The following is a 25,738-nucleotide window of genomic DNA, read 5'->3' on the forward strand; positions in this document are numbered from 1 at the left end:
TGGAGCTCTGGAGGTATGGAGCTCTGGAGGTATGGAGCTCTGGAGGTATGGAGCTATGGAGCCCTGGAGCTCTGGAGGTATGGAGCTATGGTGCTATGGAGCTCTGAAGCCATGGAGCTCTGGTGCTATGGAGCTCTGGAGGTATGGAGCTCTGGAGGTATGGAGCTCTGGAGGTATGGAGCTATGGAGCCCTGGAGCTCTGGAGGTATGGAGCTATGGTGCTATGGAGCTCTGAAGCCATGGAGCTCTGGTGCTATGGAGCTCTGGAGGTATGGAGCTCTGGAGGTATGGAGCTCTGGAGGTATGGAGCTATGGAGCCCTGGAGCTCTGGAGGTATGGAGCTATGGTGCTATGGAGCTCTGAAGCCATGGAGCTCTGGTGCTATGGAGCTCTGGAGGTATGGAGCTCTGGAGGTATGGAGCTCTGGAGGTATGGAGCTATGGAGCCCTGGAGCTCTGGAGGTATGGAGCTATGGTGCTATGGAGCTCTGAAGCCATGGAGCTCTGGTGCTATGGAGCTATGGAGCTCTGGTGCTATGGAGCTATGGAGGTATGGAGCCACCAGCCAGCACGCTCCGTGGCTGGATCAATGGAAGTGTTTTAGGTACCAGGCAGCCAAAGGGCCGAGGCCTCACGCTCGACCACGCCGGCGCAGAGTTCCAGCCGCTCGGATAAGCTCTGTCACTCACCCGCCGCGCAGCCACCGGTAACGGGGAAATGTCGCCGCCTTGTGGACACGCCGTTGTAAATGAATGGGCTTTCGCACTTAGTGCAATTTTCGCCAACTCTCTGACTTAGAGCTATGGAAGTATGGAGCTATGGAGCCACCAGCCACCCAGGCTGGAGCTCTGGAGCTCTGGAGGTATGGAGCTCTGGTGCTATGGAAGTATGGAGCTCTGGTGCTATGGAAGTATGGAGCTATGGAGGTATGGAAGTATGGAGCTATGGAAGTATGGAGCTATGGAGCTCTGGAAGTATGGAGCTATGGAGCTCTGGAGGTATGGAGCCCTGGAGCTATGGAGCCCTGGAGCTATGGAAGTATGGAGCTCTGGTGCTATGGAGCTATGGAGCTCTGGTGCTATGGAGCTATGGAGCTCTGGAGCTATGGAGCTCTGGAGGTATGGAGCTATGGAGCTATGGAGGTATGGAGCTATGGAGCTATGGAAGTATGGAGCTCTGGTGCTATGGAGCTATGGAGCTCTGGTGCTATGGAGCTATGGAGCTCTGGTGCTATGGAGCTATGGAGCTCTGGAAGTATGGAGCTCTGGTGCTATGGAGCTATGGAGCTCTGGTGCTATGGAGCTATGGAGCTCTGGTGCTATGGAGCTCTGGTGCTATGGAGCTCTGGTGCTATGGAGCTATGGAGCTCTGGTGCTATGGAGCTCTGGAGGTATGGAGCTCTGGAGGTATGGAGCTCTGGAGGTATGGAGCTATGGAGCCCTGGAGCTCTGGAGGTATGGAGCTATTGTGCTATGGAGCTCTGAAGCCATGGAGCTCTGGTGCTATGGAGCTATGGAGCTCTGGTGCTATGGAGCTATGGAGCTATGGAGCTCTGGAAGTATGGAGCTCTGGTGCTATGGAGCTATGGAGCTCTGGTGCTATGGAGCTATGGAGCTCTGGTGCTATGGAGCTATGGAGCTCTGGTGCTATGGAGCTCTGGTGCTATGGAGCTATGGAGCTCTGGTGCTATGGAGCTATGGAGCTCTGGAGGTATGGAGCTCTGGAGGTATGGAGCTCTGGAGGTATGGAGCTATGGAGCCCTGGAGCTCTGGAGGTATGGAGCTATGGTGCTATGGAGCTCTGAAGCCATGGAGCTCTGGTGCTATGGAGCTCTGGAGCTCTGGAGGTATGGAGCTCTGGAGGTATGGAGCTATGGAGCCCTGGAGCTCTGGAGGTATGGAGCTATGGTGCTATGGAGCTCTGAAGCCATGGAGCTCTGGTGCTATGGAGCTCTGGAGCTCTGGAGGTATGGAGCTCTGGAGGTATGGAGCTCTGGAGGTATGGAGCTATGGAGCCCTGGAGCTCTGGAGGTATGGAGCTATGGTGCTATGGAGCTCTGAAGCCATGGAGCTCTGGTGCTATGGAGCTCTGGAGGTATGGAGCTCTGGAGGTATGGAGCTCTGGAGGTATGGAGCTATGGAGCCCTGGAGCTCTGGAGGTATGGAGCTATGGTGCTATGGAGCTCTGAAGCCATGGAGCTCTGGTGCTATGGAGCTCTGGAGGTATGGAGCTCTGGAGGTATGGAGCTCTGGAGGTATGGAGCTATGGAGCCCTGGAGCTCTGGAGGTATGGAGCTATGGTGCTATGGAGCTCTGAAGCCATGGAGCTCTGGTGCTATGGAGCTATGGAGCTCTGGTGCTATGGAGCTATGGAGGTATGGAGCCACCAGCCAGCACCCTCCGTGGCTGGATCAATGGAAGTGTTTTAGGTACCAGGCAGCCAAAGGGCCGAGGCCTCACGCTCGACCACGCCGGCGCAGAGTTCCAGCCGCTCGGATAAGCTCTGTCACTCACCCGCCGCGCAGCCACCGGTAACGGGGAAATGTCGCCGCCTGGCGGACACGCCGTTGTAAATGAATGGGCTTTCGCACTTAGTGCAATTTTCGCCAACTCTCTGACTTAGAGCTATGGAAGTATGGAGCTATGGAGCCACCAGCCACCCAGGCTGGAGCTATGGAGCTCTGGAGGTATGGAGCTCAGGTGCTATGGAAGTATGGAGCTATGGAGCTATGGAAGTATGGAGCTATGGAGCTATGGAGCTCTGGAAGTATGGAGCTATGGAGCTCTGGAGGTATGGAGCTATGGAGCCCTGGAGCCCTGGAGCTATGGAGCTCTGGTGCTATGGAGGTATGGAGCTCTGGAGGTATGGAGCTCTGGAGGTATGGAGCTATGGAGCTATGGAGCCCTGGAGCTATGGAGCTATGGAGCCCTGGAGCTATGGAGCTATGGAGCCCTGGAGCTATGGAGCTATGGAGCTCTGGTGCTATGGAGCTATGGAGCTCTGGTGCTATGGACCTATGGAGCTCTGGTGCTATGGAGCTATGGAGCTCTGGTGCTATGGAGCTATGGAGCTCTGGAAGTATGGAGCTATGGAGCTCTGGAGGTATGGAGCTATGGAGCCCTGGAGCTATGGAGCCCTGGAGCTATGGAAGTATGGAGCTCTGGTGCTATGGAGCTATGGAGCTCTGGTGCTATGGAGCTATGGAGCTCTGGAGCTATGGAGCTCTGGAGGTATGGAGCTATGGAGCTATGGAGCTCTGGAGGTATGGAGCTATGGAGCTATGGAAGTATGGAGCTCTGGTGCTATGGAGCTATGGAGCTCTGGTGCTATGGAGCTATGGAGCTCTGGTGCTATGGAGCTATGGAGCTCTGGAAGTATGGAGCTCTGGTGCTATGGAGCTATGGAGCTCTGGTGCTATGGAGCTATGGAGCTCTGGTGCTATGGAGCTATGGAGCTCTGGTGCTATGGAGCTCTGGTGCTATGGAGCTCTGGTGCTATGGAGCTATGGAGCTCTGGTGCTATGGAGCTATGGAGCTCTGGAGGTATGGAGCTCTGGAGGTATGGAGCTCTGGAGGTATGGAGCTTTGGAGCCCTGGAGCTCTGGAGGTATGGAGCTATGGTGCTATGGAGCTCTGAAGCCATGGAGCTCTGGTGCTATGGAGCTCTGGAGCTCTGGAGGTATGGAGCTCTGGAGGTATGGAGCTATGGAGCCCTGGAGCTCTGGAGGTATGGAGCTATGGTGCTATGGAGCTCTGAAGCCATGGAGCTCTGGTGCTATGGAGCTCTGGAGGTATGGAGCTCTGGAGGTATGGAGCTATGGAACCCTGGAGCTCTGGAGGTATGGAGCTATGGTGCTATGGAGCTCTGAAGCCATGGAGCTCTGGTGCTATGGAGCTCTGGAGCTCTGGAGGTATGGAGCTCTGGAGGTATGGAGCTCTGGAGGTATGGAGCTATGGAGCCCTGGAGCTCTGGAGGTATGGAGCTATGGTGCTATGGAGCTCTGAAGCCATGGAGCTCTGGTGCTATGGAGCTCTGGAGGTATGGAGCTCTGGAGGTATGGAGCTCTGGAGGTATGGAGCTATGGAGCCCTGGAGCTCTGGAGGTATGGAGCTATGGTGCTATGGAGCTCTGAAGCCATGGAGCTCTGGTGCTATGGAGCTCTGGAGGTATGGAGCTCTGGAGGTATGGAGCTCTGGAGGTATGGAGCTATGGAGCCCTGGAGCTCTGGAGGTATGGAGCTATGGTGCTATGGAGCTCTGAAGCCATGGAGCTCTGGTGCTATGGAGCTCTGGAGGTATGGAGCTCTGGAGGTATGGAGCTCTGGAGGTATGGAGCTATGGAGCCCTGGAGCTCTGGAGGTATGGAGCTATGGTGCTATGGAGCTCTGAAGCCATGGAGCTCTGGTGCTATGGAGCTATGGAGCTCTGGTGCTATGGAGCTATGGAGGTATGGAGCCACCAGCCAGCACCCTCCGTGGCTGGATCAATGGAAGTGTTTTAGGTACCAGGCAGCCAAAGGGCCGAGGCCTCACGCTCGACCACGCCGGCGCAGAGTTCCAGCCGCTCGGATAAGCTCTGTCACTCACCCGCCGCGCAGCCACCGGTAACGGGGAAATGTCGCCGCCTTGTGGACACGCCGTTGTAAATGAATGGGCTTTCGCACTTAGTGCAATTTTCGCCAACTCTCTGACTTAGAGCTATGGAAGTATGGAGCTATGGAGCCACCAGCCACCCAGGCTGGAGCTCTGGAGCTCTGGAGGTATGGAGCTCTGGTGCTATGGAAGTATGGAGCTCTGGTGCTATGGAAGTATGGAGCTATGGAGGTATGGAAGTATGGAGCTATGGAAGTATGGAGCTATGGAGCTCTGGAAGTATGGAGCTATGGAGCTCTGGAGGTATGGAGCCCTGGAGCTATGGAGCCCTGGAGCTATGGAAGTATGGAGCTCTGGTGCTATGGAGCTATGGAGCTCTGGTGCTATGGAGCTATGGAGCCATGGAGCTCTGGTGCTATGGAGCTCTGGAGCTCTGGAGGTATGGAGCTCTGGAGGTATGGAGCTATGGAGCCCTGGAGCTCTGGAGGTATGGAGCTATGGTGCTATGGAGCTCTGAAGCCATGGAGCTCTGGTGCTCTGGAGGTATGGAGCTCTGGAGGTATGGAGCTCTGGAGGTATGGAGCTATGGAGCCCTGGAGCTCTGGAGGTATGGAGCTATGGTGCTATGGAGCTCTGAAGCCATGGAGCTCTGGTGCTATGGAGCTCTGGAGGTATGGAGCTCTGGAGGTATGGAGCTCTGGAGGTATGGAGCTATGGAGCCCTGGAGCTCTGGAGGTATGGAGCTATGGTGCTATGGAGTTCTGAAGCCATGGAGCTCTGGTGCTATGGAGCTCTGGAGGTATGGAGCTCTGGAGGTATGGAGCTCTGGAGGTATGGAGCTATGGAGCCCTGGAGCTCTGGAGGTATGGAGCTATGGTGCTATGGAGCTCTGAAGCCATGGAGCTCTGGTGCTATGGAGCTCTGGAGGTATGGAGCTCTGGAGGTATGGAGCTCTGGAGGTATGGAGCTACGGAGCCCTGGAGCTCTGGAGGTATGGAGCTATGGTGCTATGGAGCTCTGAAACCATGGAGCTCTGGTGCTATGGAGCTCTGGAGGTATGGAGCTCTGGAGGTATGGAGCTCTGGAGGTATGGAGCTATGGAGCCCTGGAGCTCTGGAGGTATGGAGCTATGGTGCTATGGAGCTCTGAAGCCATGGAGCTCTGGTGCTATGGAGCTATGGAGCTCTGGTGCTATGGAGCTATGGAGGTATGGAGCCACCAGCCAGCACCCTCCGTGGCTGGATCAATGGAAGTGTTTTAGGTACCAGGCAGCCAAAGGGCCGAGGCCTCACGCTCGACCACGCCGGCGCAGAGTTCCAGCCGCTCGGATAAGCTCTGTCACTCACCCGCCGCGCAGCCACCGGTAACGGGGAAATGTCGCCGCCTGGCGGACACGCCGTTGTAAATGAATGGGCTTTCGCACTTAGTGCAATTTTCGCCAACTCTCTGACTTAGAGCTATGGAAGTATGGAGCTATGGAGCCACCAGCCACCCAGGCTGGAGCTATGGAGCTCTGGAGGTATGGAGCTCAGGTGCTATGGAAGTATGGAGCTATGGAGCTATGGAAGTATGGAGCTATGGAGCTATGGAGCTCTGGAAGTATGGAGCTATGGAGCTCTGGAGGTATGGAGCTATGGAGCCCTGGAGCCCTGGAGCTATGGAGCTCTGGTGCTATGGAGGTATGGAGCTCTGGAGGTATGGAGCTCTGGAGGTATGGAGCTATGGAGCTATGGAGCCCTGGAGCTATGGAGCTATGGAGCCCTGGAGCTATGGAGCTATGGAGCCCTGGAGCTATGGAGCTCTGGAGCTATGGAGCTCTGGTGCTATGGAGCTATGGAGCTCTGGTGCTATGGAGCTATGGAGCTCTGGTGCTATGGAGCTATGGAGCTCTGGTGCTATGGAGCTATGGAGCTCTGGAAGTATGGAGCTATGGAGCTCTGGAGGTATGGAGCTATGGAGCCCTGGAGCTATGGAGCCCTGGAGCTATGGAAGTATGGAGCTCTGGTGCTATGGAGCTATGGAGCTCTGGTGCTATGGAGCTATGGAGCTCTGGAGCTATGGAGCTCTGGAGGTATGGAGCTATGGAGCTATGGAGCTCTGGAGGTATGGAGCTATGGAGCTATGGAAGTATGGAGCTCTGGTGCTATGGAGCTATGGAGCTCTGGTGCTATGGAGCTATGGAGCTCTGGTGCTATGGAGCTATGGAGCTCTGGAAGTATGGAGCTCTGGTGCTATGGAGCTATGGAGCTCTGGTGCTATGGAGCTATGGAGCTCTGGTGCTATGGAGCTCTGGTGCTATGGAGCTCTGGTGCTATGGAGCTATGGAGCTCTGGTGCTATGGAGCTCTGGAGGTATGGAGCTCTGGAGGTATGGAGCTCTGGAGGTATGGAGCTATGGAGCCCTGGAGCTCTGGAGGTATGGAGCTATGGTGCTATGGAGCTCTGAAGCCATGGAGCTCTGGTGCTATGGAGCTATGGAGCTCTGGTGCTATGGAGCTATGGAGCTATGGAGCTCTGGAAGTATGGAGCTCTGGTGCTATGGAGCTATGGAGCTCTGGTGCTATGGAGCTATGGAGCTCTGGTGCTATGGAGCTATGGAGCTCTGGTGCTATGGAGCTCTGGTGCTATGGAGCTATGGAGCTCTGGTGCTATGGAGCTATGGAGGTATGGAGCCACCAGCCAGCACCCTCCGTGGCTGGATCAATGGAAGTGTTTTAGGTACCAGGCAGCCAAAGGGCCGAGGCCTCACGCTCGACCACGCCGGCGCAGAGTTCCAGCCGCTCGGATAAGCTCTGTCACTCACCCGCCGCGCAGCCACCGGTAACGGGGAAATGTCGCCGCCTGGCGGACACGCCGTTGTAAATGAATGGGCTTTCGCACTTAGTGCAATTTTCGCCAACTCTCTGACTTAGAGCTATGGAAGTATGGAGCTATGGAGCCACCAGCCACCCAGGCTGGAGCTATGGAGCTCTGGAGGTATGGAGCTCAGGTGCTATGGAAGTATGGAGCTATGGAGCTATGGAAGTATGGAGCTATGGAGCTATGGAGCTCTGGAAGTATGGAGCTATGGAGCTCTGGAGGTATGGAGCTATGGAGCCCTGGAGCCCTGGAGCTATGGAGCTCTGGTGCTATGGAGGTATGGAGCTCTGGAGGTATGGAGCTCTGGAGGTATGGAGCTATGGAGCTATGGAGCCCTGGAGCTATGGAGCTATGGAGCCCTGGAGCTATGGAGCTATGGAGCCCTGGAGCTATGGAGCTATGGAGCTCTGGTGCTATGGAGCTATGGAGCTCTGGTGCTATGGAGCTATGGAGCTCTGGTGCTATGGAGCTATGGAGCTCTGGTGCTATGGAGCTATGGAGCTCTGGAAGTATGGAGCTATGGAGCTCTGGAGGTATGGAGCTATGGAGCCCTGGAGCTATGGAGCCCTGGAGCTATGGAAGTATGGAGCTCTGGTGCTATGGAGCTATGGAGCTCTGGTGCTATGGAGCTATGGAGCTCTGGAGCTATGGAGCTCTGGAGGTATGGAGCTATGGAGCTATGGAGCTCTGGAGGTATGGAGCTATGGAGCTATGGAAGTATGGAGCTCTGGTGCTATGGAGCTATGGAGCTCTGGTGCTATGGAGCTATGGAGCTCTGGTGCTATGGAGCTATGGAGCTATGGAGCTCTGGAAGTATGGAGCTCTGGTGCTATGGAGCTATGGAGCTCTGGTGCTATGGAGCTATGGAGCTCTGGTGCTATGGAGCTATGGAGCTCTGGTGCTATGGAGCTCTGGTGCTATGGAGCTATGGAGCTCTGGTGCTATGGAGCTATGGAGCTCTGGAGGTATGGAGCTCTGGAGGTATGGAGCTCTGGAGGTATGGAGCTTTGGAGCCCTGGAGCTCTGGAGGTATGGAGCTATGGTGCTATGGAGCTCTGAAGCCATGGAGCTCTGGTGCTATGGAGCTCTGGAGCTCTGGAGGTATGGAGCTCTGGAGGTATGGAGCTATGGAGCCCTGGAGCTCTGGAGGTATGGAGCTATGGTGCTATGGAGCTCTGAAGCCATGGAGCTCTGGTGCTATGGAGCTCTGGAGCTCTGGAGGTATGGAGCTCTGGAGGTATGGAGCTATGGAGCCCTGGAGCTCTGGAGGTATGGAGCTATGGTGCTATGGAGCTCTGAAGCCATGGAGCTCTGGTGCTATGGAGCTCTGGAGCTCTGGAGGTATGGAGCTCTGGAGGTATGGAGCTCTGGAGGTATGGAGCTATGGAGCCCTGGAGCTCTGGAGGTATGGAGCTATGGTGCTATGGAGCTCTGAAGCCATGGAGCTCTGGTGCTATGGAGCTCTGGAGGTATGGAGCTCTGGAGGTATGGAGCTCTGGAGGTATGGAGCTATGGAGCCCTGGAGCTCTGGAGGTATGGAGCTATGGTGCTATGGAGCTCTGAAGCCATGGAGCTCTGGTGCTATGGAGCTCTGGAGGTATGGAGCTCTGGAGGTATGGAGCTCTGGAGGTATGGAGCTATGGAGCCCTGGAGCTCTGGAGGTATGGAGCTATGGTGCTATGGAGCTCTGAAGCCATGGAGCTCTGGTGCTATGGAGCTCTGGAGGTATGGAGCTCTGGAGGTATGGAGCTCTGGAGGTATGGAGCTATGGAGCCCTGGAGCTCTGGAGGTATGGAGCTATGGTGCTATGGAGCTCTGAAGCCATGGAGCTCTGGTGCTATGGAGCTATGGAGCTCTGGTGCTATGGAGCTATGGAGGTATGGAGCCACCAGCCAGCACCCTCCGTGGCTGGATCAATGGAAGTGTTTTAGGTACCAGGCAGCCAAAGGGCCGAGGCCTCACGCTCGACCACGCCGGCGCAGAGTTCCAGCCGCTCGGATAAGCTCTGTCACTCACCCGCCGCGCAGCCACCGGTAACGGGGAAATGTCGCCGCCTTGTGGACACGCCGTTGTAAATGAATGGGCTTTCGCACTTAGTGCAATTTTCGCCAACTCTCTGACTTAGAGCTATGGAAGTATGGAGCTATGGAGCCACCAGCCACCCAGGCTGGAGCTCTGGAGCTCTGGAGGTATGGAGCTCTGGTGCTATGGAAGTATGGAGCTCTGGTGCTATGGAAGTATGGAGCTATGGAGGTATGGAAGTATGGAGCTATGGAAGTATGGAGCTATGGAGCTCTGGAAGTATGGAGCTATGGAGCTCTGGAGGTATGGAGCCCTGGAGCTATGGAGCCCTGGAGCTATGGAAGTATGGAGCTCTGGTGCTATGGAGCTATGGAGCTCTGGTGCTATGGAGCTATGGAGCTATGGAGCTCTGGAGCTATGGAGCTCTGGAGGTATGCAGCTATGGAGCTATGGAGCTCTGGAGGTATGGAGCTATGGAGCTATGGAAGTATGGAGCTCTGGTGCTATGGAGCTATGGAGCTCTGGTGCTATGGAGCTATGGAGCTCTGGTGCTATGGAGCTATGGAGCTATGGAGCTCTGGAAGTATGGAGCTCTGGTGCTATGGAGCTATGGAGCTCTGGTGCTATGGAGCTATGGAGCTCTGGTGCTATGGAGCTATGGAGCTCTGGTGCTATGGAGCTCTGGTGCTATGGAGCTCTGGTGCTATGGAGCTATGGAGCTCTGGTGCTATGGAGCTATGGAGCTCTGGAGGTATGGAGCTCTGGAGGTATGGAGCTCTGGAGGTATGGAGCTATGGAGCCCTGGAGCTCTGGAGGTATGGAGCTATGGTGCTATGGAGCTCTGAAGCCATGGAGCTCTGGTGCTATGGAGCTCTGGAGCTCTGGAGGTATGGAGCTCTGGAGGTATGGAGCTATGGAGCCCTGGAGCTCTGGAGGTATGGAGCTATGGAGCTCTGAAGCCATGGAGCTCTGGTGCTATGGAGCTCTGGAGCTCTGGAGGTATGGAGCTCTGGAGGTATGGAGCTCTGGAGGTATGGAGCTATGGAGCCCTGGAGCTCTGGAGGTATGGAGCTATGGTGCTATGGAGCTCTGAAGCCATGGAGCTCTGGTGCTATGGAGCTCTGGAGGTATGGAGCTCTGGAGGTATGGAGCTCTGGAGGTATGGAGCTATGGAGCCCTGGAGCTCTGGAGGTATGGAGCTATGGTGCTATGGAGCTCTGAAGCCATGGAGCTCTTGTGCTATGGAGCTCTGGAGGTATGGAGCTCTGGAGGTATGGAGTTCTGGAGGTATGGAGCTATGGAGCCCTGGAGCTCTGGAGGTATGGAGCTATGGTGCTATGGAGCTCTGAAGCCATGGAGCTCTGGTGCTATGGAGCTATGGAGCTCTGGTGCTATGGAGCTATGGAGGTATGGAGCCACCAGCCAGCACCCTCCGTGGCTGGATCAATGGAAGTGTTTTAGGTACCAGGCAGCCAAAGGGCCGAGGCCTCACGCTCGACCATGCCGGCGCAGAGTTCCAGCCGCTCGGATAAGCTCTGTCACTCACCCGCCGCGCAGCCACCGGTAACGGGGAAATGTCGCCGCCTGGCGGACACGCCGTTGTAAATGAATGGGCTTTCGCACTTAGTGCAATTTTCGCCAACTCTCTGACTTAGAGCTATGGAAGTATGGAGCTATGGAGCCACCAGCCACCCAGGCTGGAGCTATGGAGCTCTGGAGGTATGGAGCTCAGGTGCTATGGAAGTATGGAGCTATGGAGCTATGGAAGTATGGAGCTATGGAGCTATGGAGCTCTGGAAGTATGGAGCTATGGAGCTCTGGAGGTATGGAGCTATGGAGCCCTGGAGCCCTGGAGCTATGGAGCTCTGGTGCTATGGAGGTATGGAGCTCTGGAGGTATGGAGCTCTGGAGGTGTGGAGCTATGGAGCTATGGAGCCCTGGAGCTATGGAGCTATGGAGCCCTGGAGCTATGGAGCTATGGAGCCCTGGAGCTATGGAGCTATGGAGCTCTAGTGCTATGGAGCTATGGAGCTCTGGTGCTATGGAGCTATGGAGCTCTGGTGCTATGGAGCTATGGAGCTCTGGTGCTATGGAGCTATGGAGCTCTGGAAGTATGGAGCTATGGAGCTCTGGAGGTATGGAGCTATGGAGCCCTGGAGCTATGGAGCCCTGGAGCTATGGAAGTATGGAGCTCTGGTGCTATGGAGCTATGGAGCTCTGGTGCTATGGAGCTATGGAGCTCTGGAGCTATGGAGCTCTGGAGGTATGGAGCTATGGAGCTATGGAGCTCTGGAGGTATGGAGCTATGGAGCTATGGAAGTATGGAGCTCTGGTGCTATGGAGCTATGGAGCTCTGGTGCTATGGAGCTATGGAGCTCTGGTGCTATGGAGCTATGGAGCTATGGAGCTCTGGAAGTATGGAGCTCTGGTGCTATGGAGCTATGGAGCTCTGGTGCTATGGAGCTATGGAGCTCTGGTGCTATGGAGCTATGGAGCTCTGGTGCTATGGAGCTCTGGTGCTATGGAGCTCTGGTGCTATGGAGCTATGGAGCTCTGGTGCTATGGAGCTATGGAGCTCTGGAGGTATGGAGCTCTGGAGGTATGGAGCTCTGGAGGTATGGAGCTTTGGAGCCCTGGAGCTCTGGAGGTATGGAGCTATGGTGCTATGGAGCTCTGAAGCCATGGAGCTCTGGTGCTATGGAGCTCTGGAGCTCTGGAGGTAAGGAGCTCTGGAGGTATGGAGCTATGGAGCCCTGGAGCTCTGGAGGTATGGAGCTATGGTGCTATGGAGCTCTGAAGCCATGGAGCTCTGGTGCTATGGAGCTCTGGAGCTCTGGAGGTATGGAGCTCTGGAGGTATGGAGCTATGGAGCCCTGGAGCTCTGGAGGTATGGAGCTATGGTGCTATGGAGCTCTGAAGCCATGGAGCTCTGGTGCTATGGAGCTCTGGAGCTCTGGAGGTATGGAGCTCTGGAGGTATGGAGCTCTGGAGGTATGGAGCTATGGAGCCCTGGAGCTCTGGAGGTATGGAGCTATGGTGCTATGGAGCTCTGAAGCCATGGAGCTCTGGTGCTATGGAGCTCTGGAGGTATGGAGCTCTGGAGGTATGGAGCTCTGGAGGTATGGAGCTATGGAGCCCTGGAGCTCTGGAGGTATGGAGCTATGGTGCTATGGAGCTCTGAAGCCATGGAGCTCTGGTGCTATGGAGCTATGGAGCTCTGGTGCTATGGAGCTATGGAGGTATGGAGCCACCAGCCAGCACCCTCCGTGGCTGGATCAATGGAAGTGTTTTAGGTACCAGGCAGCCAAAGGGCCGAGGCCTCACGCTCGACCACGCCGGCGCAGAGTTCCAGCCGCTCGGATAAGCTCTGTCACTCACCCGCCGCGCAGCCACCGGTAACGGGGAAATGTCGCCGCCTTGTGGACACGCCGTTGTAAATGAATGGGCTTTCGCACTTAGTGCAATTTTCGCCAACTCTCTGACTTAGAGCTATGGAAGTATGGAGCTATGGAGCCACCAGCCACCCAGGCTGGAGCTCTGGAGCTCTGGAGGTATGGAGCTCTGGTGCTATGGAAGTATGGAGCTCTGGTGCTATGGAAGTATGGAGCTATGGAGGTATGGAAGTATGGAGCTATGGAAGTATGGAGCTATGGAGCTCTGGAAGTATGGAGCTATGGAGCTCTGGAGGTATGGAGCCCTGGAGCTATGGAGCCCTGGAGCTATGGAAGTATGGAGCTCTGGTGCTATGGAGCTATGGAGCTCTGGTGCTATGGAGCTATGGAGCTATGGAGCTCTGGAGCTATGGAGCTCTGGAGGTATGGAGCTATGGAGCTATGGAGCTCTGGAGGTATGGAGCTATGGAGCTATGGAAGTATGGAGCTCTGGTGCTATGGAGCTATGGAGCTCTGGTGCTATGGAGCTATGGAGCTCTGGTGCTATGGAGCTATGGAGCTCTGGAAGTATGGAGCTCTGGTGCTATGGAGCTATGGAGCTCTGGTGCTATGGAGCTATGGAGCTCTGGTGCTATGGAGCTCTGGTGCTATGGAGCTCTGGTGTTATGGAGCTATGGAGCTCTGGTGCTATGGAGCTCTGGAGGTATGGAGCTCTGGAGGTATGGAGCTCTGGAGGTATGGAGCTATGGAGCCCTGGAGCTCTGGAGGTATGGAGCTATGGTGCTATGGAGCTCTGAAGCCATGGAGCTCTGGTGCTATGGAGCTATGGAGCTCTGGTGCTATGGAGCTATGGAGCTATGGAGCTCTGGAAGTATGGAGCTCTGGTGCTATGGAGCTATGGAGCTCTGGTGCTATGGAGCTATGGAGCTCTGGTGCTATGGAGCTATGGAGCTCTGGTGCTATGGAGCTCTGGTGCTATGGAGCTCTGGTGCTATGGAGCTATGGAGCTCTGGTGCTATGGAGCTATGGAGCTCTGGAGGTATGGAGCTCTGGAGGTATGGAGCTCTGGAGGTATGGAGCTATGGAGCCCTGGAGCTCTGGAGGTATGGAGCTATGGTGCTATGGAGCTCTGAAGCCATGGAGCTCTGGTGCTATGGAGCTCTGGAGCTCTGGAGGTATGGAGCTCTGGAGGTATGGAGCTATGGAGCCCTGGAGCTCTGGAGGTATGGAGCTATGGTGCTATGGAGCTCTGAAGCCATGGAGCTCTGGTGCTATGGAGCTCTGGAGCTCTGGAGGTATGGAGCTCTGGAGGTATGGAGCTCTGGAGGTATGGAGCTATGGAGCCCTGGAGCTCTGGAGGTATGGAGCTATGGTGCTATGGAGCTCTGAAGCCATGGAGCTCTGGTGCTATGGAGCTCTGGAGGTATGGAGCTCTGGAGGTATGGAGCTCTGGAGGTATGGAGCTATGGAGCCCTGGAGCTCTGGAGGTATGGAGCTATGGTGCTATGGAGCTCTGAAGCCATGGAGCTCTGGTGCTATGGAGCTCTGGAGGTATGGAGCTCTGGAGGTATGGAGCTCTGGAGGTATGGAGCTATGGAGCCCTGGAGCTCTGGAGGTATGGAGCTATGGTGCTATGGAGCTCTGAAGCCATGGAGCTCTGGTGCTATGGAGCTATGGAGCTCTGGTGCTATGGAGCTATGGAGGTATGGAGCCACCAGCCAGCACCCTCCGTGGCTGGATCAATGGAAGTGTTTTAGGTACCAGGCAGCCAAAGGGCCGAGGCCTCACGCTCGACCACGCCGGCGCAGAGTTCCAGCCGCTCGGATAAGCTCTGTCACTCACCCGCCGCGCAGCCACCGGTAACGGGGAAATGTCGCCGCCTTGTGGACACGCCGTTGTAAATGAATGGGCTTTCGCACTTAGTGCAATTTTCGCCAACTCTCTGACTTAGAGCTATGGAAGTATGGAGCTATGGAGCCACCAGCCACCCAGGCTGGAGCTCTGGAGCTCTGGAGGTATGGAGCTCTGGTGCTATGGAAGTATGGAGCTCTGGTGCTATGGAAGTATGGAGCTATGGAGGTATGGAAGTATGGAGCTATGGAAGTATGGAGCTATGGAGCTCTGGAAGTATGGAGCTATGGAGCTCTGGAGGTATGGAGCCCTGGAGCTATGGAGCCCTGGAGCTATGGAAGTATGGAGCTCTGGTGCTATGGAGCTATGGAGCTCTGGTGCTATGGAGCTATGGAGCTATGGAGCTCTGGAGCTATGGAGCTCTGGAGGTATGGAGCTATGGAGCTATGGAGCTCTGGAGGTATGGAGCTATGGAGCTATGGAAGTATGGAGCTCTGGTGCTATGGAGCTATGGAGCTCTGGTGCTATGGAGCTATGGAGCTCTGGTGCTATGGAGCTATGGAGCTATGGAGCTCTGGAAGTATGGAGCTCTGGTGCTATGGAGCTATGGAGCTCTGGTGCTATGGAGCTATGGAGCTCTGGTGCTATGGAGTTCTGGTGCTATGGAGCTCTGGTGCTATGGAGCTATGGAGCTCTGGTGCTATGGAGCTCTGGAGGTATGGAGCTCTGGAGGTATGGAGCTCTGGAGGTATGGAGCTATGGAGCCCTGGAGCTCTGGAGGTATGGAGCTATGGTGCTATGGAGCTCTGAAGCCATGGAGCTCTGGTGCTATGGAGCTATGGAGCTCTGGTGCTATGGAGCTATGGAGCTATGGAGCTCTGGAAGTATGGAGCTCTGGTGCTATGGAGCTATGGAGCTCTGGTGCTATGGAGCTATGGAGCTCTGGTGCTATGGAGCTATGGAGCTCTGGTGCTATGGAGCTCTGGAGCTATGGTGCTATGGAGCTCTGAAGCCATGGAGCTCTGGTGCTATGGAGCTATGGAGCTCTGGAGGTATGGAGCTCTGGAGGTATGGAGCTCTGGAGGTATGGAGCTATGGAGCCCTGGAGCTCTGGAGGTATGGAGCTATGGTGCTATGGAGCTCTGAAGCCATGGAGCTCTGGTGCTATGGAGCTCTGGAGGTATGGAGCTCTGGAGGTATGGAGCTCTGGAGGTATGGAGCTATGGAGCCCTGGAGCTCTGGAGGTATGGAGCTATGGTGCTATGGAGCTCTGAAGCCATGGAGCTCTGGTGCTATGGAGCTATGGAGCTCTGGTGCTATGGAGCTATGGAGGTATGGAGCCACCAGCCAGCACCCTCCGTGGCTGGATCAATGGAAGTGTTTTAGGTACCAGGCAGCCAAAGGGCCGAGGCCTCACGCTCGACCACGCCGGCGCAGAGTTCCAGCCGCTCGGATAAGCTCTGTCACTCACCCGCCGCGCAGCCACCGGTAACGGGGAAATGTCGCCGCCTGGCGGACACGCCGTTGTAAATGAATGGGCTTTCGCACTTAGTGCAATTTTCGCCAACTCTCTGACTTAGAGCTATGGAAGTATGGAGCTATGGAGCCACCAGCCACCCAGGCTGGAGCTATGGAGCTCTGGAGGTATGGAGCTCAGGTGCTATGGAAGTATGGAGCTATGGAGCTATGGAAGTATGGAGCTATGGAGCTATGGAGCTCTGGAAGTATGGAGCTATGGAGCTCTGGAGGTATGGAGCTATGGAGCCCTGGAGCCCTGGAGCTATGGAGCTCTGGTGCTATGGAGGTATGGAGCTCTGGAGGTATGGAGCTCTGGAGGTATGGAGCTATGGAGCTATGGAGCCCTGGAGCTATGGAGCTATGGAGCCCTGGAGCTATGGAGCTATGGAGCCCTGGAGCTATGGAGCTATGGAGCTCTGGTGCTATGGAGCTATGGAGCTCTGGTGCTATGGAGCTATGGAGCTCTGGTGCTATGGAGCTATGGAGCTCTGGTGCTATGGAGCTATGGAGCTCTGGAAGTATGGAGCTATGGAGCTCTGGAGGTATGGAGCTATGGAGCCCTGGAGCTATGGAGCCCTGGAGCTATGGAAGTATGGAGCTCTGGTGCTATGGAGCTATGGAGCTCTGGTGCTATGGAGCTATGGAGCTCTGGAGCTATGGAGCTCTGGAGGTATGGAGCTATGGAGCTATGGAGCTCTGGAGGTATGGAGCTATGGAGCTATGGAAGTATGGAGCTCTGGTGCTATGGAGCTATGGAGCTCTGGTGCTATGGAGCTATGGAGCTCTGGTGCTATGGAGCTATGGAGCTATGGAGCTCTGGAAGTATGGAGCTCTGGTGCTATGGAGCTATGGAGCTCTGGTGCTATGGAGCTATGGAGCTCTGGTGCTATGGAGCTAAGGAGCTCTGGTGCTATGGAGCTCTGGAGGTATGGAGCTCTGGTGCTATGGAAGTATGGAGCTCTGGTGCTATGGAAGTATGGAGCTATGGAGGTATGGAAGTATGGAGCTATGGAAGTATGGAGCTATGGAGCTCTGGAAGTATGGAGCTATGGAGCTCTGGAGGTATGGAGCCCTGGAGCTATGGAGCCCTGGAGCTATGGAAGTATGGAGCTCTGGTGCTATGGAGCTATGGAGCTCTGGTGCTATGGAGCTATGGAGCTATGGAGCTCTGGAGCTATGGAGCTCTGGAGGTATGGAGCTATGGAGCTATGGAGCTCTGGAGGTATGGAGCTATGGAGCTATGGAAGTATGGAGCTCTGGTGCTATGGAGCTATGGAGCTCTGGTGCTATGGAGCTATGGAGCTCTGGTGCTATGGAGCTATGGAGCTATGGAGCTCTGGAAGTATGGAGCTCTGGTGCTATGGAGCTATGGAGCTCTGGTGCTATGGAGCTATGGAGCTCTGGTGCTATGGAGCTCTGGTGCTATGGAGCTCTGGTGCTATGGAGCTATGGAGCTCTGGTGCTATGGAGCTCTGGAGGTATGGAGCTCTGGAGGTATGGAGCTCTGGAGGTATGGAGCTATGGAGCCCTGGAGCTCTGGAGGTATGGAGCTATGGTGCTATGGAGCTCTGAAGCCATGGAGCTCTGGTGCTATGGAGCTATGGAGCTCTGGTGCTATGGAGCTATGGAGCTATGGAGCTCTGGAAGTATGGAGCTCTGGTGCTATGGAGCTATGGAGCTCTGGTGCTATGGAGCTATGGAGCTCTGGTGCTATGGAGCTATGGAGCTCTGGTGCTATGGAGCTCTGGTGCTATGGAGCTCTGGTGCTATGGAGCTATGGAGCTCTGGTGCTATGGAGCTATGGAGCTCTGGAGGTATGGAGCTCTGGAGGTATGGAGCTCTGGAGGTATGGAGCTATGGAGCCCTGGAGCTCTGGAGGTATGGAGCTATGGTGCTATGGAGCTCTGAAGCCATGGAGCTCTGGTGCTATGGAGCTCTGGAGCTCTGGAGGTATGGAGCTCTGGAGGTATGGAGCTATGGAGCCCTGGAGCTCTGGAGGTATGGAGCTATGGTGCTATGGAGCTCTGAAGCCATGGAGCTCTGGTGCTATGGAGCTCTGGAGCTCTGGAGGTATGGAGCTCTGGAGGTATGGAGCTCTGGAGGTATGGAGCTATGGAGCCCTGGAGCTCTGGAGGTATGGAGCTATGGTGCTATGGAGCTCTGAAGCCATGGAGCTCTGGTGCTATGGAGCTCTGGAGGTATGGAGCTCTGGAGGTATGGAGCTCTGGAGGTATGGAGCTATGGAGCCCTGGAGCTCTGGAGGTATGGAGCTATGGTGCTATGGAGCTCTGAAGCCATGGAGCTCTGGTGCTATGGAGCTCTGGAGGTATGGAGCTCTGGAGGTATGGAGCTCTGGAGGTATGGAGCTATGGAGCCCTGGAGCTCTGGAGGTATGGAGCTATGGTGCTATGGAGCTCTGAAGCCATGGAGCTCTGGTGCTATGGAGCTATGGAGCTCTGGTGCTATGGAGCTATGGAGGTATGGAGCCACCAGCCAGCACCCTCCGTGGCTGGATCAATGGAAGTGTTTTAGGTACCAGGCAGCCAAAGGGCCGAGGCCTCACGCTCGACCACGCCGGCGCAGAGTTCCAGCCGCTCGGATAAGCTCTGTCACTCACCCGCCGCGCAGCCACCGGTAACGGGGAAATGTCGCCGCCTGGCGGACACGCCGTTGTAAATGAATGGGCTTTCGCACTTAGTGCAATTTTCGCCAACTCTCTGACTTAGAGCTATGGAAGTATGGAGCTATGGAGCCACCAGCCACCCAGGCTGGAGCTATGGAGCTCTGGAGGTATGGAGCTCAGGTGCTATGGAAGTATGGAGCTATGGAGCTATGGAAGTATGGAGCTATGGAGCTATGGAGCTCTGGAAGTATGGAGCTATGGAGCTCTGGAGGTATGGAGCTATGGAGCCCTGGAGCCCTGGAGCTATGGAGCTCTGGTGCTATGGAGGTATGGAGCTCTGGAGGTATGGAGCTCTGGAGGTATGGAGCTATGGAGCTATGGAGCCCTGGAGCTATGGAGCTATGGAGCCCTGGAGCTATGGAGCTATGGAGCCCTGGAGCTATGGAGCTATGGAGCTCTGGTGCTATGGAGCTATGGAGCTCTGGTGCTATGGAGCTATGGAGCTCTGGTGCTATGGAGCTATGGAGCTCTGGTGCTATGGAGCTATGGAGCTCTGGAAGTATGGAGCTATGGAGCTCTGGAGGTATGGAGCTATGGAGCCCTGGAGCTATGGAGCCCTGGAGCTATGGAAGTATGGAGCTCTGGTGCTATGGAGCTATGGAGCTCTGGTGCTATGGAGCTATGGAGCTCTGGAGCTATGGAGCTCTGGAGGTATGGAGCTATGGAGCTATGGAGCTCTGGAGGTATGGAGCTATGGAGCTATGGAAGTATGGAGCTCTGGTGCTATGGAGCTATGGAGCTCTGGTGCTATGGAGCTATGGAGCTCTGGTGCTATGGAGCTATGGAGCTATGGAGCTCTGGAAGTATGGAGCTCTGGTGCTATGGAGCTATGGAGCTCTGGTGCTATGGAGCTATGGAGCTCTGGTGCTATGGAGCTATGGAGCTCTGGTGCTATGGAGCTCTGGTGCTATGGAGCTCTGGTGCTATGGAGCTATGGAGCTCTGGTGCTATGGAGCTATGGAGCTCTGGAGGTATGGAGCTCTGGAGGAATGGAGCTCTGGAGGTATGGAGCTTTGGAGCCCTGGAGCTCTGGAGGTATGGAGCTATGGTGCTATGGAGCTCTGAAGCCATGGAGCTCTGGTGCTATGGAGCTCTGGAGCTCTGGAGGTATGGAGCTCTGGAGGTATGGAGCTATGGAGCCCTGGAGCTCTGGAGGTATGGAGCTATGGTGCTATGGAGCTCTGAAGCCATGGAGCTCTGGTGCTATGGAGCTCTGGAGCTCTGGAGGTATGGAGCTCTGGAGGTATGGAGCTATGGAGCCCTGGAGCTCTGGAGGTATGGAGCTATGGTGCTATGGAGCTCTGAAGCCATGGAGCTCTGGTGCTATGGAGCTCTGGAGCTCTGGAGGTATGGAGCTCTGGAGGTATGGAGCTATGGAGCCCTGGAGCTCTGGAGGTATGGAGCTATGGTGCTATGGAGCTCTGAAGCCATGGAGCTCTGGTGCTATGGAGCTCTGGAGGTATGGAGCTCTGGAGGTATGGAGCTCTGGAGGTATGGAGCTATGGAGCCCTGGAGCTCTGGAGGTATGGAGCTATGGTGCTATGGAGCTCTGAAGCCATGGAGCTCTGGTGCTATGGAGCTATGGAGCTCTGGTGCTATGGAGCTATGGAGGTATGGAGCCACCAGCCAGCACGCTCCGTGGCTGGATCAATGGAAGTGTTTTAGGTACCAGGCAGCCAAAGGGCCGAGGCCTCACGCTCGACCACGCCCGCGCAGAGTTCCAGCCGCTCGGATAAGCTCTGTCACTCACCCGCCGCGCAGCCACCGGTAACGGGGAAATGTCGCCGCCTTGTGGACACGCCGTTGTAAATGAATGGGCTTTCGCACTTAGTGCAATTTTCGCCAACTCTCTGACTTAGAGCTATGGAAGTATGGAGCTATGGAGCCACCAGCCACCCAGGCTGGAGCTCTGGAGCTCTGGAGGTATGGAGCTCTGGTGCTATGGAAGTATGGAGCTCTGGTGCTATGGAAGTATGGAGCTATGGAGGTATGGAAGTATGGAGCTATGGAAGTATGGAGCTATGGAGCTCTGGAAGTATGGAGCTATGGAGCTCTGGAGGTATGGAGCCCTGGAGCTATGGAGCCCTGGAGCTATGGAAGTATGGAGCTCTGGTGCTATGGAGCTATGGAGCTCTGGTGCTATGGAGCTATGGAGCTATGGAGCTCTGGAGCTATGGAGCTCTGGAGGTATGGAGCTATGGAGCTATGGAGGTATGGAGCTATGGAGCTATGGAAGTATGGAGCTCTGGTGCTATGGAGCTATGGAGCTCTGGTGCTATGGAGCTATGGAGCTCTGGTGCTATGGAGCTATGGAGCTCTGGAAGTATGGAGCTCTGGTGCTATGGAGCTATGGAGCTCTGGTGCTATGGAGCTATGGAGCTCTGGTGCTATGGAGCTCTGGTGCTATGGAGCTCTGGTGCTATGGAGCTATGGAGCTCTGGTGCTATGGAGCTCTGGAGGTATGGAGCTCTGGAGGTATGGAGCTCTGGAGGTATGGAGCTATGGAGCCCTGGAGCTCTGGAGGTATGGAGCTATTGTGCTATGGAGCTCTGAAGCCATGGAGCTCTGGTGCTATGGAGCTATGGAGCTCTGGTGCTATGGAGCTATGGAGCTATGGAGCTCTGGAAGTATGGAGCTCTGGTGCTATGGAGCTATGGAGCTCTGGTGCTATGGAGCTATGGAGCTCTGGTGCTATGGAGCTATGGAGCTCTGGTGCTATGGAGCTCTGGTGCTATGGAGCTCTGGTGCTATGGAGCTATGGAGCTCTGGTGCTATGGAGCTATGGAGCTCTGGAGGTATGGAGCTCTGGAGGTATGGAGCTCTGGAGGTATGGAGCTATGGAGCCCTGGAGCTCTGGAGGTATGGAGCTATGGTGCTATGGAGCTCTGAAGCCATGGAGCTCTGGTGCTATGGAGCTCTGGAGCTCTGGAGGTATGGAGCTCTGGAGGTATGGAGCTATGGAGCCCTGGAGCTCTGGAGGTATGGAGCTATGGTGCTATGGAGCTCTGAAGCCATGGAGCTCTGGTGCTATGGAGCTCTGGAGCTCTGGAGGTATGGAGCTCTGGAGGTATGGAGCTCTGGAGGTATGGAGCTATGGAGCCCTGGAGCTCTGGAGGTATGGAACTATGGTGCTATGGAGCTCTGAAGCCATGGAGCTCTGGTGCTATGGAGCTCTGGAGGTATGGAGCTCTGGAGGTATGGAGCTCTGGAGGTATGGAGCTATGGAGCCCTGGAGCTCTGGAGGTATGGAGCTATGGTGCTATGGAGCTCTGAAGCCATGGAGCTCTGGTGCTATGGAGCTCTGGAGGTATGGAGCTCTGGAGGTATGGAGCTCTGGAGGTATGGAGCTATGGAGCCCTGGAGCTCTGGAGGTATGGAGCTATGGTGCTATGGAGCTCTGAAGCCATGGAGCTCTGGTGCTATGGAGCTATGGAGCTCTGGTGCTATGGAGCTATGGAGGTATGGAGCCACCAGCCAGCACCCTCCGTGGCTGGATCAATGGAAGTGTTTTAGGTACCAGGCAGCCAAAGGGCCGAGGCCTCACGCTCGACCACGCCGGCGCAGAGTTCCAGCCGCTCGGATAAGCTCTGTCACTCACCCGCCGCGCAGCCACCGGTAACGGGGAAATGTCGCCGCCTGGCGGACATGCCGTTGTAAATGAATGGGCTTTCGCACTTAGTGCAATTTTCGCCAACTCTCTGACTTAGAGCTATGGAAGTATGGAGCTATGGAGCCACCAGCCACCCAGGCTGGAGCTATGGAGCTCTGGAGGTATGGAGCTCAGGTGCTATGGAAGTATGGAGCTATGGAGCTATGGAAGTATGGAGCTATGGAGCTATGGAGCTCTGGAAGTATGGAGCTATGGAGCTCTGGAGGTATGGAGCTATGGAGCCCTGGAGCCCTGGAGCTATGGAGCTCTGGTGCTATGGAGGTATGGAGCTCTGGAGGTATGGAGCTCTGGAGGTATGGAGCTATGGAGCTATGGAGCCCTGGAGCTATGGAGCTATGGAGCCCTGGAGCTATGGAGCTATGGAGCCCTGGAGCTATGGAGCTATGGAGCTCTGGTGCTATGGAGCTATGGAGCTCTGGTGCTATGGACCTATGGAGCTCTGGTGCTATGGAGCTATGGAGCTCTGGTGCTATGGAGCTATGGAGCTCTGGAAGTATGGAGCTATGGAGCTCTGGAGGTATGGAGCTATGGAGCCCTGGAGCTATGGAGCCCTGGAGCTATGGAAGTATGGAGCTCTGGTGCTATGGAGCTATGGAGCTCTGGTGCTATGGAGCTATGGAGCTCTGGAGCTATGGAGCTCTGGAGGTATGGAGCTATGGAGCTATGGAGCTCTGGAGGTATGGAGCTATGGAGCTATGGAAGTATGGAGCTCTGGTGCTATGGAGCTATGGAGCTCTGGTGCTATGGAGCTATGGAGCTCTGGTGCTATGGAGCTATGGAGCTCTGGAAGTATGGAGCTCTGGTGCTATGGAGCTATGGAGCTCTGGTGCTATGGAGCTATGGAGCTCTGGTGCTATGGAGCTATGGAGCTCTGGTGCTATGGAGCTCTGGTGCTATGGAGCTCTGGTGCTATGGAGCTATGGAGCTCTGGTGCTATGGAGCTATGGAGCTCTGGAGGTATGGAGCTCTGGAGGTATGGAGCTCTGGAGGTATGGAGCTTTGGAGCCCTGGAGCTCTGGAGGTATGGAGCTATGGTGCTATGGAGCTCTGAAGCCATGGAGCTCTGGTGCTATGGAGCTCTGGAGCTCTGGAGGTATGGAGCTCTGGAGGTATGGAGCTATGGAGCCCTGGAGCTCTGGAGGTATGGAGCTATGGTGCTATGGAGCTCTGAAGCCATGGAGCTCTGGTGCTATAGAGCTCTGGAGCTCTGGAGGTATGGAGCTCTGGAGGTATGGAGCTATGGAACCCTGGAGCTCTGGAGGTATGGAGCTATGGTGCTATGGAGCTCTGAAGCCATGGAGCTCTGGTGCTATGGAGCTCTGGAGCTCTGGAGGTATGGAGCTCTGGAGGTATGGAGCTCTGGAGGTATGGAGCTATGGAGCCCTGGAGCTCTGGAGGTATGGAGCTATGGTGCTATGGAGCTCTGAAGCCATGGAGCTCTGGTGCTATGGAGCTCTGGAGGTATGGAGCTCTGGAGGTATGGAGCTCTGGAGGTATGGAGCTATGGAGCCCTGGAGCTCTGGAGGTATGGAGCTATGGTGCTATGGAGCTCTGAAGCCATGGAGCTCTGGTGCTATGGAGCTCTGGAGGTATGGAGCTCTGGAGGTATGGAGCTCTGGAGGTATGGAGCTATGGAGCCCTGGAGCTCTGGAGGTATGGAGCTATGGTGCTATGGAGCTCTGAAGCCATGGAGCTCTGGTGCTATGGAGCTCTGGAGGTATGGAGCTCTGGAGGTATGGAGCTCTGGAGGTATGGAGCTATGGAGCCCTGGAGCTCTGGAGGTATGGAGCTATGGTGCTATGGAGCTCTGAAGCCATGGAGCTCTGGTGCTATGGAGCTATGGAGCTCTGGTGCTATGGAGCTATGGAGGTATGGAGCCACCAGCCAGCACCCTCCGTGGCTGGATCAATGGAAGTGTTTTAGGTACCAGGCAGCCAAAGGGCCGAGGCCTCACGCTCGACCACGCCGGCGCAGAGTTCCAGCCGCTCGGATAAGCTCTGTCACTCACCCGCCGCGCAGCCACCGGTAACGGGGAAATGTCGCCGCCTTGTGGACACGCCGTTGTAAATGAATGGGCTTTCGCACTTAGTGCAATTTTCGCCAACTCTCTGACTTAGAGCTATGGAAGTATGGAGCTATGGAGCCACCAGCCACCCAGGCTGGAGCTCTGGAGCTCTGGAGGTATGGAGCTCTGGTGCTATGGAAGTATGGAGCTCTGGTGCTATGGAAGTATGGAGCTATGGAGGTATGGAAGTATGGAGCTATGGAAGTATGGAGCTATGGAGCTCTGGAAGTATGGAGCTATGGAGCTCTGGAGGTATGGAGCCCTGGAGCTATGGAGCCCTGGAGCTATGGAAGTATGGAGCTCTGGTGCTATGGAGCTATGGAGCTCTGGTGCTATGGAGCTATGGAGCCATGGAGCTCTGGTGCTATGGAGCTCTGGAGCTCTGGAGGTATGGAGCTCTGGAGGTATGGAGCTATGGAGCCCTGGAGCTCTGGAGGTATGGAGCTATGGTGCTATGGAGCTCTGAAGCCATGGAGCTCTGGTGCTCTGGAGGTATGGAGCTCTGGAGGTATGGAGCTCTGGAGGTATGGAGCTATGGAGCCCTGGAGCTCTGGAGGTATGGAGCTATGGTGCTATGGAGCTCTGAAGCCATGGAGCTCTGGTGCTATGGAGCTCTGGAGGTATGGAGCTCTGGAGGTATGGAGCTCTGGAGGTATGGAGCTATGGAGCCCTGGAGCTCTGGAGGTATGGAGCTATGGTGCTATGGAGCTCTGAAGCCATGGAGCTCTGGTGCTATGGAGCTCTGGAGGTATGGAGCTCTGGAGGTATGGAGCTCTGGAGGTATGGAGCTATGGAGCCCTGGAGCTCTGGAGGTATGGAGCTATGGTGCTATGGAGCTCTGAAGCCATGGAGCTCTGGTGCTATGGAGCTCTGGAGGTATGGAGCTCTGGAGGTATGGAGCTCTGGAGGTATGGAGCTATGGAGCCCTGGAGCTCTGGAGGTATGGAGCTATGGTGCTATGGAGCTCTGAAGCCATGGAGCTCTGGTGCTATGGAGCTCTGGAGGTATGGAGCTCTGGAGGTATGGAGCTCTGGAGGTATGGAGCTATGGAGCCCTGGAGCTCTGGAGGTATGGAGCTATGGTGCTATG

The sequence above is a fragment of the Syngnathus leptorhynchus genome, chromosome 5 (genome assembly GCF_054491065.1).
Source record: "Syngnathus leptorhynchus isolate UIUO chromosome 5, UIUO_Slep, whole genome shotgun sequence".
NCBI classification, from domain to species: Eukaryota; Metazoa; Chordata; class Actinopteri; order Syngnathiformes; family Syngnathidae; genus Syngnathus; species Syngnathus leptorhynchus.